Raw genomic sequence first — 16,126 nt, forward strand, 5'->3', positions numbered from 1 at the left:
ATAGGGCGCGGCCTTGACATTTTTCGACCGGTATGTGCTGGTCTGATGTATGATGTGTTTAGTCTAGTCAAGTTGTGGTTTTATGATTTCTTCTGTCAACATGTTTGGTATCGTGTCATCACCTGCAAACAGATTCATGTTGAAACAGGTTATTGCCAGGCTGCTAAATGTTAACGCAAAACTGGAAGATAATGACTTCATCATCAAAATAGATTTTCATAGAATAGATAGTTACCGTACATCTCGTTTTTTATCATTTTTAATCCTAATGTATAATTATATCAAAATGTGTCGTAGTGGTTGAAAAGCCTGTATGTTTGTCCATTCCCAAACTTTATTTTGTATTGTTCTTACCATTCTCAACAAAAACAGATTAAACTTGTATTTTTTTTTTTTAAAGAATCCCCTCTTCCTTTCTTCTCTCCATCTGCTGGAGAGCGCTGCTGGTTGATATGTGGGACATTGTTCTTGAGTTGGCTCTTGATGAAAGCTTATTATAGAGGCACTTCAGCCCCAGGGTACAGCAGCAGTCCGTCCTCCACTGGAGTGTAATTGCAGCTTGTGGAGCTAGGTGATTTTTGTCTAGTTGTGGGTTTATTTGTGTGTTTGACGGCTGTATTTATGTAACATGGGTGGTAGCGAGACTCATTGGGGAAAGTGTATGGTTAAACACTCCTCACGTTTTAATGATCTTCGTGATATGGGCTGGTCAAGTAGCTCTTACAGTATGTCAAAGCACTTCTTACACATTAGTGGTGTGAATCTTGGGATGGCAATGTCTGTCTGTCATTTGGTCGGTCCAACACTCTGATTCAAACTAGAATATCTCAACAACTATTGATAGACATTCATGGTTCCCAGAAGATGAATCCTATTGACTTTGGTGATCCCCTGACTTCTCCTTTAGCGCCACCATGACGTTGACATTTTTGGTTCTGAGTGAAATGGCTCCATAACCATCAGATGAATTGCCATGAAATTTGCTAGTGTCATGGTCCTCAGAGGTTGAATTCTCTTCATTTAGATGATCCCCTGACTTTTTATTTAGTGCCAGCGTAAGTTCAAAGTTTTCACTTATCCAGGAACATATCTTAATATCTACCAGGTGCATTGGCACAACAATTTGTACAAACATGCGTGGTTCCCAGATGATGTATCAGGCTGACTTTAGTGATACTCTGAATTTTGCTCGAGTGCCGCCATGTCTCGACAACTATTGGATGGATTGCCATCACATTTACACGCATTCATATTCCCCTCATGATAACTTTTAATATTTTTTCCCATTAGTTTATGTCCAAATATCTGCAAAACGAATGGCATTCCCATCAGCCGCAGCTGTTTAGTGCTAATTAGCAAATGTTAGCATACTGACATGCTAAACTAAGATGGTGAACATTGTCAACATTATCTGTGAATTCTAATATCCATAGCCTACTACCATACTATTTAGTATGCCAGAAAAAAGATATAGTATGTCCCAATACATAGTATGTTAAATGCAGTATGCCAAAAACAGAATGTTCTACTACATCTGGTCGCATTATGCAGTATGCAAGCCAGCATGCTTTTCTGACCAACTATCCTCAGCAGATATATGAGCAAGAGGATCAAAGTCCAAGGTGCAATGTTACGACGAAGTAGTATGTCCCAATTGGTTGCATACTGCATGCAACAGTACGTACTTTGTAGGGGCAGCTGTAGTATGTACTAAAAGTAATAAGTATGCGATTCGGAACGTACCTGCTAAACATCAGCATGTTAGCATTGTCACTGTGAGCATGTAAGCATGCTGACATTAGCATTTAGCTCAAAGCACCACTGTACAGTAGAGCCTCAGAGCCGCTAGCATGGCTGTAAGATAAAGGTTTTTTCAATCGTATAATATTTTTAAAGACATGTTTCTGGATATATTTTACGGTGTGTGGATCAGTGTGACATTTGAAAGCTTTGGCTTTTCCTGTAAATCAAGATGAGACCATTTTGACTGTGTTAACCAGCCTGCAGAGCTCAGTCGGTTGAGTAAAGCAAAATGATCCGTTACTGATCACTGCTGGAGCTTACGATGCCCACACCTCTACTTCATGGCTCGTGAACACAGCGTCCACCATTCTCCATAGGTGATCTCTGACCAGCATTGCAGCATGATATGTGCATGAATGTCTATTTTTACAAGCTCTTAGTAAAGACGCGTGGACTATTTTTTTCCTGCTCCCGACTGCATGCCTGGATCTGCTGAATTCTGATGCGGGCAAGTGACAATTACTTTTAAAAATACAAAGAAGTATTGTACCCACTGAAGCGGTAAAGCAGAGAGTGAATTGGCTAATTAAATACATCCAACGCTGAACCGTCAAGGGGTTCTCATTTCCTTTCTGCCCTTTCTCCACAAGTGCAAATGAAGTAGGCTCTAAATAACCCATTTGTTTCAAGCCCGCTGAGCAGAAGGAGCTCCTCCATATTACTGGCTGCTGCTGCTGCTGCTGCTGCTGCTGTTTTGAACACACCGACAGACGCAGTCACCCAGGAGCCTTGAGGAGTTGCAGGCACTCTTTGTCTTTCTACCCTTGATGGACGGTGGAGGTGTCAAATTAAAAGTTTTTTGGCCGGTACACCGCCTGCTGTTGACACTGTGCAGCTCATTAGCCTTTTCAGACAGTTATCTCGTGAAAAATATCAGTCTGAACAAAGGTCTTCTCCATTCAGCCTTAGTAATTACTTGTCCATGGTTGGAGGACAGGTTTTGCATGCTCTTCTTTTACCTGTGTACAGTAGATATGAGGGGAAAAAAGGGAAAGGATATACAACTGCAGCCAATTTGAATTCCGTAGACTCGCACAGTGTGGTTCATTGCTTCAGATTTACTGTGAGGGCAGCATCATTATGTGGGATGGTGCTGCATCTTTGGACAGACCTCTCTGTCACCATGAGTAAACTTTTAAACCCTGATCTCGGTGAATTTCATGTTTGTCCACATAATAGGGGAGACTGGGGTTGGTTGGCTACAGGGGTTGGTTGGCACACAGCTATTTTCTGGTCCTTTGAAGATCACAGAAATAAAAATGGGACACACAAGGTCAACCAGTTGGTGGTGCTAGAGGAAAAGTCAAGGGATCACCGAAGTCACTAGGCATCATCTTTGGGGATCATGAATGTCACCCAATTTTATGGCAATCTCCCCAATAGTTTTTGAGATATTTCAATCTGACACAAAGTGGCTGACATTGCCATGCAGCTAGCGTTGCTAAAAACCTCACAATAAAAAGATAAAAACATGTACAGCTATCAAGAATATCTTTAAGTTCTTCACCTAAAGGCAAATACTTATTGTCTTATATTTAAAGGGACTGTTTGTAACTTCTTACACGTATAAATCTACCGGGTCGGTGTCCCATGCGCGCTCGCATATGCGCGCTCACGTGTGGCTACGCTGTTCAGACAAGACTCCAACACAAACTACACGGAAGCACCAAAACCCCAAAGTTATATCTAGTGAAGCCCGTCTTGCGAAACAGTGTTGGCGGGGGTCGTAGTACGCGGGGGAGACCGTAGCTTTAGTCTCCAGGGCCGGAGTCTCCGCTGTACTCTGCTCCTCTGCTCCGCTTCCTGCTTGCCTTCACTCACACAACGCGCTTGTTCTCTCTCCACCTCACGTTCATGCGCGCTCACTACACACTGCAGAAGAGTTAGTAGTTCTGAGAATATCTAGTGGACGTTTGTGCAGAAATAAATGCTGCAGCTCCTCCAGACCAACAGAGGTATTCCGTGTCTTGTGAAGTGACGGGGCTCCGTAGAGAGAAACGTTATTGTCTCCGACAGGGTGCCGATGTCTCCCTCCGGCTGCCGGTGTCTCCCTCCGGCTGCGGTCGGAGACGATAACGTTTCTCTTCCTGCTTCAGCCTCCCGGGCTGAAGCAGGAAAAGACAACACTAGGATCAGCATTGATTCATGGAGAGACCTTCATCTGATCAGCTAACATTACAGCCAAAAAGGTGAAATATAGAGTGATATTGTGGTTTTAGCTGACGTGTGTCGCTTCACTGTTTTGAGCAATGCTCGTTCCTGTCTATTTAGAGCGAGCAAGCACGAGCCCGACGCTGACTTTCGTTGACTTAACAGCCACAGGTGTCGCTGTTATCAAGCATTTCTGAAAGTTACAAACAGTCCCTTTAACTTAGCAAGGCAGGAGTAAAATCAGAGAAACAACCTTTCTATCGCCAAGTACTCAGCCTGGTACTAATCAGTGCAACTCGATGCAACTCTTCACCCAGAACTCCCTGCTTCCTCTGTGACTTCTCTCCCATTGGAGATAAATGTCCATTAAAACCACATGTGACATCACACATATGGAGTGATCAAGTCTACGAGCGCCACAGTATGAATTTCCAATTGGATTTTCCAGGCCTTTGCCTTTGCTAATGTGTTTGATATTATTTTCGGATTAAGCGACACAGCGATGTGTGAGATTACAACGGGGCCACTGTAGAAAGAAAGAGATCTTTTGGGGGAGAGGGGTCAAGCCATAAAGCTTGTCTCATCTCTGAGAGGAAATGAGGCATTAGATTGAGTTCCCGTTTTAGTCACCCAATCCTAATGGGTCATCTATCCTGAGAATCCTGGAGTCGTTCTGCGAAACAGGGATCACAGAATCTTTGCTGTTTTCCTCTTTTCCTCAGTCACTATGGAGGTGAAAAGTAAAGACAAAACATAATATTGAAGTCAACTTTGTTATATTGATCATTTTCATAGGGTTGCACAGGGGTCAAGGTCTGTTCCTGGATTTAAGTACTGCACTATCACCTCACCCTGCTGTCTGGATTATCCAATTTGTCTATTTACTGTACCCATTTAATTTATTGCTTTAGCACTTGAGAAGCCAAATACCTCCAATAAAGGACTGAATTGGGTTTCAGAATGAAAGTACTTTCCAAGATCCCTGTATGACTTATTATTGTAAGACTTTATGTACAAACCATTGTTGTCAGTTTCATTCTTCAGTTGAAAGCCTTTTGTTCCACGCTGAAATATCTCAACAAGTATTGGATGGATTGCCGTGAAATTTTGCACAGATATTCATGCTCCCCAGAGGAGGAATTCTAATGACTCCACCATGAGGTTGACAATATTTGTTTTTAGTAAAATCTCTTGAAATGTCTTGCCATAAAATTTGGTAAAGATATCCATGGTGCCCAGAGGATGAATCCTATAATAATGACTTTGGTGATTCCTTGACTACACATCCAGCAATAACTCAACCTCAAATAGATGGATTGACACCAAATTTAGCACCAACATTCATGGTTCCCAAATGATGTATCCTAATGACTTTGGTGATTTCCTCAATTTTTGCTCTAATGCAGAGGTGCCCAAATTTTTTCACTTGGAGTGCCAAAACTGGAACTAAATGGTGGGCCACGGGCCAAAAGTAAACACCTATTGTATTGTATTGTTAAGATGCAAAATGGTACTAGGATCCCAAGTTCCCCCTTATTTAATGTTATTTTAGCTTTTACATAGTTAACCCCGTAAAACCCATCTGCTGATTACAATTGGCCTAATTTCTAGTCATACCCAATTTATGCATTTCTAAGACTGTTAAGGGACCCCAGCATGCAGAAATATTGAAATACACCATTTTTAGAATATAGGTGAAAATAACACGTTTATACTGCATTCAAAAATCTGCATGTTTTTGCCCCAAACTGCATGGGATTAGTATAAAGTGGGAATTTCTGTCCATGGGAGACTCGTGGGTACCCATGGAACCCATTTTCACTCACATATCTTGAGGTCAGAGGTCAAGGGACTCCTATGAAAATGGCCATGCCAGTTGTGAAGATTTAGCGTAAGTTTGGAGCATTATTTAGCCTCCTTCCCAACAAGCTAATGGTTGGTACCAATGGATTCTTTAGGTTTTTCTAGTTTCATATAATTCCAGTAACACTACAACCAAGTCCGCTACAGCCAAAGACAGTAAAGTTGGACCTTTTAATAAAAAATCCCAAATTGAAATTGGTCAAATTGAACCTGATGGCGGGCCATCTGGGGGTCCCACTTTGGGCAGCCCTGCTCTAATGTTTGCATGCTAACACGCTAGCATGTTAGCATTGTCATTGTGAACATGTTAGTATGCTGACATTAGCATTTAACTCAAAACACTGCTGTGCCCAAGTATGTCCAGCCTCAGACCTCCACTAGCATGGCTGTAGACTCTTAGTCATGTTTCACTGTTATCATAATTCCAAGTTCATACTGTCTTCCCCTATAGCTTCCACCAATTACCCCATAACTTTAACAACCACCCCACCTCCTGCACCCATATCTCAGCCACTCTCTCCCTCTGCAACTCCCACATCTTGGTTTTCTAACAAGGCCATGGGGCATATCAGTGGGGCCTTTAGGGGCTCATTAGTTCGTCCATTGGTCCCAACTAGCCTCAGTGGCAACCTTGGAGCAAACCCATGCCAAACCTTCAGGCAGGCACAGGCCGCAGAGTCAACTCGCTCCTGGGGAAGAATGACACAGCAGCCTTAGCGAGCACGAGGCAAAAAAAACACAACAACTCAAAACAGACATCCAGAAAGCACTTTTGGAACTTATAATGCTTGTGACAGCGCAATGACAGAGAAAACTGCTTACTGCCATGAGTGGCTGGTCCAATGTGAGAATACAGTATGTGGGAATGAAACTTGTCAAATGCATCAGCAATATTTCTGTTGTTTAGGTTGCAGAATACACACCAGCTCTCGATTTTCACACATGATGCAGAAGCTCATTGCTAACTTTGGAAAGAAAGTGTGGTGGTGGTGGTGGTAGTAGGGCAGACAGACGCGGACTGGGTTGAAAGCTCTGGTCTGACAGGCAGGAGACGTTTTGAGCTGACAGCTGACGGAGGAGATGGAAGCCCTGCTGGAAGGGGGGTGTTAGAGTGCTGTTTCTGCCGCTGCTGCAGCTTGATATCTCCTCCAGGCCGAGGGAAGATGAATCGGCTGCTGCTTCTGAGTCTGGAGACGGAGGAGCTTTTGCATCACTGTCGGAGTGGGGGGCAAAATGCTTATCAGCGGTTATGTTCGGCATGTATTATGGAGAAATAAGCAGTTCCTTTAGCTGCTAATCTGCATTTCTGGGGGAGATGCATAGTGTGTGGCATTGCATTTTAGAAAACCTTGATTTGAAATGAACAAAATGCTTTTTTACAGGTAGAAGCTGAGCATAGAATCAAAAAAGATGAAAAAATTAAATATGACTTTACAAGAGGTAGCCAGTGGCTTTTGACACAATGCAATAGACCGCATCTGGTGGATTCAAGACTTTTGTTCCATAATTGAGATCTTCTAACTATTTAGATCATTCAGCTGTGTCCCATGAATGAGATGAGAGCTATATGGACCGCTGTACCGCTGCCGCTTCAGGGAGGGTCTAAATGAGGGATGGATTGAATTGGGCACAGGAAGAGACGGAGAGGGGGGATGTTAACGACAGGGCAATCTGTCAGCACTCACGGCTGAGACGAATGATCCAATCTACACCGACTCATGTCTCCTCTGCATGCCTCATGGGTGCATCCTCTGCAGCTGTGGTGTGGCTATTGCCATTTTGGACCTTCGAATGAAGAACATAGTATATAAACAGGAATTGTGAGTGTGTTTGTGTTCAGCTCAGCCTCTGATCTCAGCCCTCCCCAGAAACTCTTGTTTTTTCTGTAATTTTACTCCAGTCTGTCTCCTCTGTACGTCTACGAAGCAGATTCATAAAGCCCCAGGATAAGCCCTAATTTTTCACTCAAATCACGCAGTCGAATCTTCGTTTCAGTTTGCGTCGCCCCGGGCAGATTCGTGCCCACTTACATCTTTCTTTTGACTTTGTATGCAATTATGCCACCTCTAGAATTTGCCTTCTGTTCTGTCTGAACCACAGACTGTATATATAGATGGACGACGTGTCTCCACTTCCTCCCGCTGCACAGAAGTGAAGCCAAAATATCCCGGATACAGAAGCTGCAATCTTGAGATTTTTGACGTCATTTGGAGCCAGAGTGATCGCGGGGGCTGGAGCCAGGGCATCGAGGTCCCGCCCACACCCAAGCCAATCACAGTTATTAAAAGTTATCCTGAGGGGGTCATGAATATATGTACAAAGTATAATGACAATCCATCCTATAGTTTTTAAAATATTTCAGTCTCAGACCACTGCCCTCCACAGAGCCACGCCGCTAGCTGTGACAATACTTGGCCAATTTTTTCCCCCAATTGTAAAAAAACAGTGGATAAAATTAGAGCGTCCATCTCTCCAGCATTTCTAGATAACAAGAAAAACTGTAGCCAGGGAGAGGACGAGCGTCTAGGGCACAAAATTGCTCAGCGCATTTCTCTCCTGTCCTCCCCCACCTCTCTTTCTCCAGGAGTTTCAGCTGATTGTGGCCCCCGGGATAAAGAGGCCTTCTGTTTGCGTAGCAGACCTGACCCCTAGAACCCCACAGCAACTCATCCATGATAAACCCAAGAAAAGTAGAAAACCTGGAACTAAAGCGAATAATAGGCAGAGACATATCCGCATTGGCCAACCAGGAACGGTTTCCACGGTTTCTGTGCGTGCACGCGTGCCAGTTTCTGTGTTACCCATTGCCTCTTGCCAAAGAGAGGCCTTTTGTCTGTTCCAATATATTTCCATGAATCTATCTTTAGAAGGGATTCATCGTGATGAAACCGAGTCCAGTTTTCTGAATGGTTCCAGGACTGTGCACATTGTGAGTCTCTGAGGCATTACTGTTTTGAGGTGTCCCATTTGCTGGAGCTGCTCCTAAATTATAGCTCCCTCCACACGCAGGTCTCCGAGGCAGCTCGTTCTATTAGAGAGAAGCCTTTATTCAGTGGAGGGTTTGTCGATGAGACAGAACAAAAGCCAACCGCTATCCCACAGAGCCGACAGGTGGAAGGGAGGACGTTTTGACAAGTTGAGAGCATCATCTCATCCACTTTCTTGTCAAAGTAGCCCCTTCCCTTTTCTGCTACAATGTCCTCCTACAGCTCATAGAGAAAAAAAACCTCTTTTTTTCTTTACATGCATTTTCTTCTCTTCTTTCCGTATTACTCATGTTAATTGTTCTGCTGTGGTGGGAGCGTCGTGATGGATATTTTAAAACTAACCAAAAACTAATGAAACAGCTACTGTAGAAACCATTAGGGGTGTTTATTAATGGTTGAATACAGACATCTTCAGCCATCACACAAGAAAATTCTTGTTTCACCTCCTTCAAGTAATCCCACATTTTATGCACGAGGCATGTCTTTGCATTGTTTCTGTGTTATTTTACTAAAAGTCTAGAAACAAGGCTGTGATATTCAGGTGTTAAAACTAGGACTGTCAAAGTTAAAGCGATAATAAAGTGTTAACGCAAATTTGTTTTAACGGCACTAATTTGGTTGTAGCGTGCGTGGTTTCAAGTCTAAACGTAGCTTGTCGTAAAGGAAGTTAAATAAAGATCCAAACTTATGCTAAATTTTGGCGAGGAAAAACTGTCATTTTGTCTTTTGACTTTGACATTTTATTTATAGTGGTTTTGCATACATAATAAAACAAGGCAGACACAACATACTTAGACAAGGTAGAAAAGTACAATAATAAAAATAATAATATTAGAAAATAAGTATTTATTTATATTAATAATAACAACAAACACTGTAAATAGATAAATAATAGCTTAATTAAAATCTGAACTCTCTATCATTAACAAGGAACAAACAAGACATATTGGCTATTTTACAATTTATTCATTTAATACACCGTCAGGAGCCTCAGTAGCGGTGGAAGATCCATACGCAGCCACAACAGCCTGGCACCTCCTCCTCATGCTGGTCACCAACCTGGTCACACGTTGCTGTGGGATGGCATTCCATTCCTCAACCAGGATTCGTTGCAGGTCAGCCAACGAGGTTGTGTTGGTCACTCTAACACGTACAGCAGGCCCAACCTGATCCCACATGTTGAATTGGGTTGAGGTGTGGACTCTTGGCAGGCCGTTCCATTCTCTCTACTCCCACATTGTGGAGGTAGTCTGTGATAACCCTGGCTCTGTGGGGATGAGCGTTGTCATCTTGGAGGATGAAGTTAGGTGCCAGATTGAGGAGATATGGGATCGCCACTGGCTGCAGAATCTCATCCCGATATCTCCCTGCATTGAGATGGCCTTCAATGATGACAAGCCTTGTTTTGCCAGTGAGGAAGATGCCGTCCCACACCATGACACTGCCCCCACCAAAAGCTGTTACTCCATCGGTGCAACAATCAGCATAGCGTTCTCCGCGTCGTCTCCATACTTTGACCCTGCCGTCCAACTTTCGCAGACAGAACCTGGACTCATCACTGAACATGACATTCCCCCACATGTTCAGGTTCCATTGTCTGTGTTGTCGACAGCAGCGCAAACGGGCCTGACGGTGAAGGGCAGTCATTGCAGGCTTCCTGGTAGCCTTATGAGAATACACTGTTTAGAGCATTTTGGCAAGTTTTTTCTTGAGTGCTCCCCACATAATCAGCTGTGCTGCTCATCCCACAAATGCATGATCCTTACAAGTTGGACATCATTGCGAAGGTAAATAAACAGGCTTTCTAACGATGTAAAATACAATGACCATTAGCATTGTAACAACAGAGAAATAATCCACCAAACACAAGTTTCCGAACTTTGTTTTTCCAGTTTATATATATATATATATATATATATATATATATATAGAGAGAGAGAGAGAGAGAGATATTAGGGCTGTCAAAGTTAACATGATAATAAGGCATACAGTATTTCACTTATTTCTTTAACGCAGTAACGATATTGATTTTCCGGAGGTTGTAGCGGGCTCAGTTTCAATAACAAATGAAACTAAAAAACCTAAGGAATCCATTGGTACCAACCATGTCATACTAGTTTGTTGAGAAGGAGGTTAAATAACACTCCAAATTTACGCTAAATTTTGGTGAGGAAAATCTTTCATGGCTATTTTCAAAGGGGTCCCTTGACCTCTGACCTCAAGATCAGTGAATGAAAATGGGTTCTATGGGTACCCACGAGTCTCCCCTTTACAGACATGCCCACTTTATGATAATCACATGCAGTTTTGGGGCAAGTCAAAGTCAAGTCAGCACACTGACACACTGACAGCTGTTGTTGCCTGTTGGGCTGCAGTTTGCCATGTTATGATTTGAGCATTTTTTTATGCTAAATGCAGTACCTGTGAGGGTTTCTGGATAATATTTGTCATTGTTCTGTGTTGTTAATTGATTTCCAATAATAAATATAAACATGCATTTGCATAAAGCAGCATATTTACCCACTCCCATGTTGATAAGAGTATTAAATACTTGACAAATCTCCCTTTAAGTTACATTTTGAACATATAAAAAATGTATGATGTGCGACAGCTCTAATTAAACCCTAAACATTGGACCTGCTTGTCTCCACTGCTTCTCATCTATGACAGAGTCAACCCTCACGATGCCCCCGGTTGGGAACTGGCGACGCACTGTGTCGACTTTAATAGCTTCTGTAACAAAGTTAAGAAATGATTCACTTCAGTTTGCTGAAAGCTACACGTGTAGCACTGTGCTGTGTTGTATGAGGAGAATGAATCATGGTCACGATATGAAGCGTTAATGTAATTTTTGCAGAGGGAAGAGGGAGGGAGAGACAGGCAGGGTTTTTTTTCCCCTGCTTTAATTGCAGTGCATGTTATTATCTGCAGGAGTTAGCGGGGACATTTTTTTTTTTTAACCAGGGATGTCTTTTTAATTACCATACACTAGTTTTAACTGTCACTCGTAGCAGTACCATACTGTGGCTTCTGCACAAGTAAAACGATTATTTTAACACATTGACAAAAAGTAGCACACTCAGAAAGTGGGAGAAATGTGTTTCCCCTACCATAAAGACTGATGGGAAGTATAAATCTAGTCAAACATTTCATATGGAAATAATGAAGTAAATGTTTTATTTCCCTTTGACTCTGATGACTAGGCGTCTTTTTTTACATGTCAAATTAAATTTTCTAGTTATGGGAAGTACTATTCAAACAGTTGCATAATGTCTTCTGTGGCTCTATACCCAAGATGATGTCATCAGGGTTGTTATGGTGCTGCTGAAATGTTCTAAAATGTTTTATGTCCCTTTTCACTTGTAGTACTGCCTGCTATGCTATAGCACTAGTGTGGGACTATTGTCCCTCCCGGGTATCAGCAGAAACACAGAAATGCTATGCTACACTAACAATAAGTAGTAAGCAAATATGCTGCTTTATGCAAATGTATATTTATTATTGGAAATCAATTAACAACACCATGATTCATTCCCCACTTACAACACAGCAAAGTGCAACACATGTAGCTTTCAGTAAACTGAAGTGAATCATTTCTTAACTTTGTTAAAGTGCTATTAAAGTCGCCAGTGCGTCGCTAGATCCACAGCCAGAGGCATCGTGAGGGTTGACTCTGTCATAGATGAGAAGCAGTGGAGACAAGCAGGTCCAATGTTTAGGTTTTAACTAGGGCTGCCAATCGATTCAAATATTTAATCACAATTAATTGTGTGATTGTCCATAGTTCATCAAGATTAATCGCAAATTAAACACACATTTTTGTATCTGTTCAAAATGTATTTATCAAGTATTTAATACTCTTATCAACACGAGAGTTTTATTATTGGAAATCAATTAACAACACAAAACAATGACAGATGTTGTCCAGAAACCCTCACAGGTACTGCATTTAGCATAAAACAATATGCTCAAATCATAACATGGCAAACTGCAGCCCAACAGGCAACAACAGCTATCAGGGTGTCAGTGTGCTGACTTGTCTATGACTTGCCCCAAACTGCTTGTGATTATCATAAAGTGGGCATGTCTGTAAAGGGGAGACTCGTGGGTACCCATAGAACCCATTTTCATTCACATATCTTGAGGTCAGAGGTCAAGGTACCCCTTGGAAATGGCCATGACAGTGTTTCCTCGCCAAAATTTAGCACAAGTTTGAAGCGTTATTTATCCTCCTTCGATGACATGGTTGGTACCAATGGATTCTTTATGTTTTTTCTAGTTTCATATGATACCAGTATCTTCACTCGAGCTTTAAAACTGAGCCCGCTACAACCTAAAAATCACAAGTTGTGTTAATGCGTTAAAAAAATGAGTGGCGTTAAAACAAATTTGCGTTAACGCGTTATTATCGTGTAAACTTTCACAGCCCTAGAATATACTGTATGTTTTGATAGTAACAATAAGGCACAAAAAAAAGGTTAGGGCAACACTCTTATTAGTTTTACTGTTTTCACAGCTCATCTTGAAAAGGGTACAAGGGCGAGCTACACAGAGAAGAGAGAGCTCTATAATTGATCCTTGATGTGCTGTAAGACTGGACTCCATACTCTGAGGAACTTCTGAAGGTTTCCATGCAGCTCATATCTCAGTCTATCAACATGTAAAATGCCCACCAATCCCCTTAACCAGGTCTCAAACTGGGGGACTGTGAGTTTAGTTGCTTAACAATAACCAAAATTGTATAAACTAAACTGTTAAAGCAACACTGTATCATGTTTGAAAGACAAAATAATATTCTTTGTCTTACAAATGAAAAGTTTAATTTCCAAGCAATAAAAAACACCGTTGTTCAATGCAATACATTCAGGAGTTTACAGCCTTCCTTGGTCTACTATGACCAGTAGTTTATGGAGGCTAATGTTAGCTAACCTTAGATAGATTTTGTTGTTAGCAGACTTTATTGTGCTTCTTTTATGGCACATTTTAAAATGAACAGTCACCCCATAATTGCCAGTTGGAGCCACAGCGGCTGCTGCTGCTCAGCAAACCTCACAAAGTCTCTTTTTAACTTCACTTTTCAAAAATATTTTGTTTATTTTTTGTGAATCAAAGTAAGTTGTACATGTAATCAGTTATTCCTGAGTTTAATTCCACAAAACCTTTCAGAGGAGCGAGCTGAAATCAAGCGTAATGTGTATCTTTTGTCTGCGAGCCGCGCAGCTCTCTGTTGTTTTCATACCACTAAATGATGCCTCTCGGGGCTGTCAGCATCTCAAGCAGAGGATGTTATTACAGCAGCCTCTCTCCTCTGATCTTCCTCCGTCTCCACTTGTTATCCCATAGCTCCTTTATCACTTGAACAGCTCCATCATCACAGTACAGAGTCGCTGCGTAAGAGAGCAGCAGGCCATGAAGCCTGGGCTTATGTCACTAATATTGTTATTGTGTGTCATGAGGTGGTGGTGGTGGTGCTTATAGGGCGCAGTATGTACACACACCTCATCAACGCTGGTGGTGAGAACGCAGATCCCTGCTAAGAGAGGCTGACTTACTGGCCAGTAGGGACGATGATGTGATTACAGTGTGTGTGCATGCACGGCCGATCTGTCGTCATTAACATTTTACACTCCTCTTTGTAACATCAGTGTACCACAGTATTATTGCCTGTGGCCTTGGCCTGCCTGCAACCCTGCCAGCCCTGTTCAGGATCACTGCTGATGAGCCGAGGATGTTAGAAAACTCTCTTAATGGACACAATGAGGAGGAAGCGTTTCATTTTTCCACAGCAGCTGTCTGCTTGACTTTGTATACCCACACACACACACACACACACACACACACACACACACACACACACACACACACACACACACACACACACACACACACATAAACACACACACACACACACCTAGCTTTATAGTCTCTCCCTCACTAATTAAAGTTGCCGTTTACCTGATGTCCTTGAAGGTAAATTAGCTCGCAATCTGCAGTTTTCAAAAAGTTTATTTATAAAGCATATTTCAAAACAAGCAGTATTGAACAAGCATTGAAACGCCATCATTTTATCATTATGCATACACATTATTCAGTCAGGTTATGTATTATTATTATTAATTAGGGGGATCTATTGGCAGAAATGCAATATAATAATTTATTAATAAGTATGTTTTTTTTTTGTGTATAATCACCTGATAATAAGAATTGTTGTGTTTTTGTTACCTTAGAATGAGCCGTTTATATCTCTTCACGGAGTCTGTCATGTTGCACCACCATGTTTCTACAGTAGCCCAGAACGGACAAACCGAACTCTGTTAACTTTTCCTGTTTTGGCCGGAGTCGATCACGTTACTCGCTCCTGTTGCCGCTGCTCTCTCTCTCTCTCTTGCTTCACCACTCACTTCCCACGTACTCACATACTCTACACACTGGCTCTGCTCCAAATGGCTCTAGAGAGGTGACATTTGCATTTTCGCGTCGGCCACCGTAGCTCTCCAACACGCTTGGCACACGGGAGAGGCTTCAGCTGGTTGCAATCTCCTCAACCTCACTGCTAGATACCACCAGATCCTACACACTGGACCTTTAAGTCATCGAGACTGGATATACTGTAATAACTTAAGAGTTTTTAACCAAAAAATCTTGTTATGCTGAGATATCAAGAAATGTTTTGCTGTGATCTGACTTTCAGATTATAAACTAATAACCCCACAAAAGAAGATCACAAATACAGTCGTCTCCGGATCATGATTAAGTCAATGATTTCCATTATAGGTCACAAATTGTTGTGATGATGTCATAACTTGGCAGTGATGAAAGAAATATTCATATCCCTCATTATTTTTATGTAATTGTCTTTTGTATTACTTATACCTGTTTTGTACGTACTGATATTGTTTACCTGAATGTTTTGTATATTATCCTTTAGTCAATAGAAAATAAAAATCACATCCTTCACTTACATAAAAGTAAAAAAAAATTTCAACAAATTACAAATAAAAGTCCTGACTTCAAATTCGACTCAAGTGAAATTACATAAATAATATCAGCAAAATTTACTTAAATAACAAAATTGGGGCAACCCGGTGGCTTAGTGGTTTGGACGCATACTATGTATTTTTAACCTCTACTGTCATTATTTAAGAAAGGAATCAAAATAAAAAATAAATAAAAAGAATTAGGTATATATTAGGGCTGTCAATCAATTAAAATATTTAATCGCAATTAATAATAAAAAAAAAAAAATCTAAAAACAAGTATTATTTATGCAGCAAAATTGTTCCTCCTAAAGTGTTAAATTATTACATATGTTATTGGAAGAT

Source organism: Sebastes fasciatus, chromosome 12 (assembly GCF_043250625.1).
Source record: "Sebastes fasciatus isolate fSebFas1 chromosome 12, fSebFas1.pri, whole genome shotgun sequence".
NCBI classification, from domain to species: domain Eukaryota; kingdom Metazoa; phylum Chordata; class Actinopteri; order Perciformes; family Sebastidae; genus Sebastes; species Sebastes fasciatus.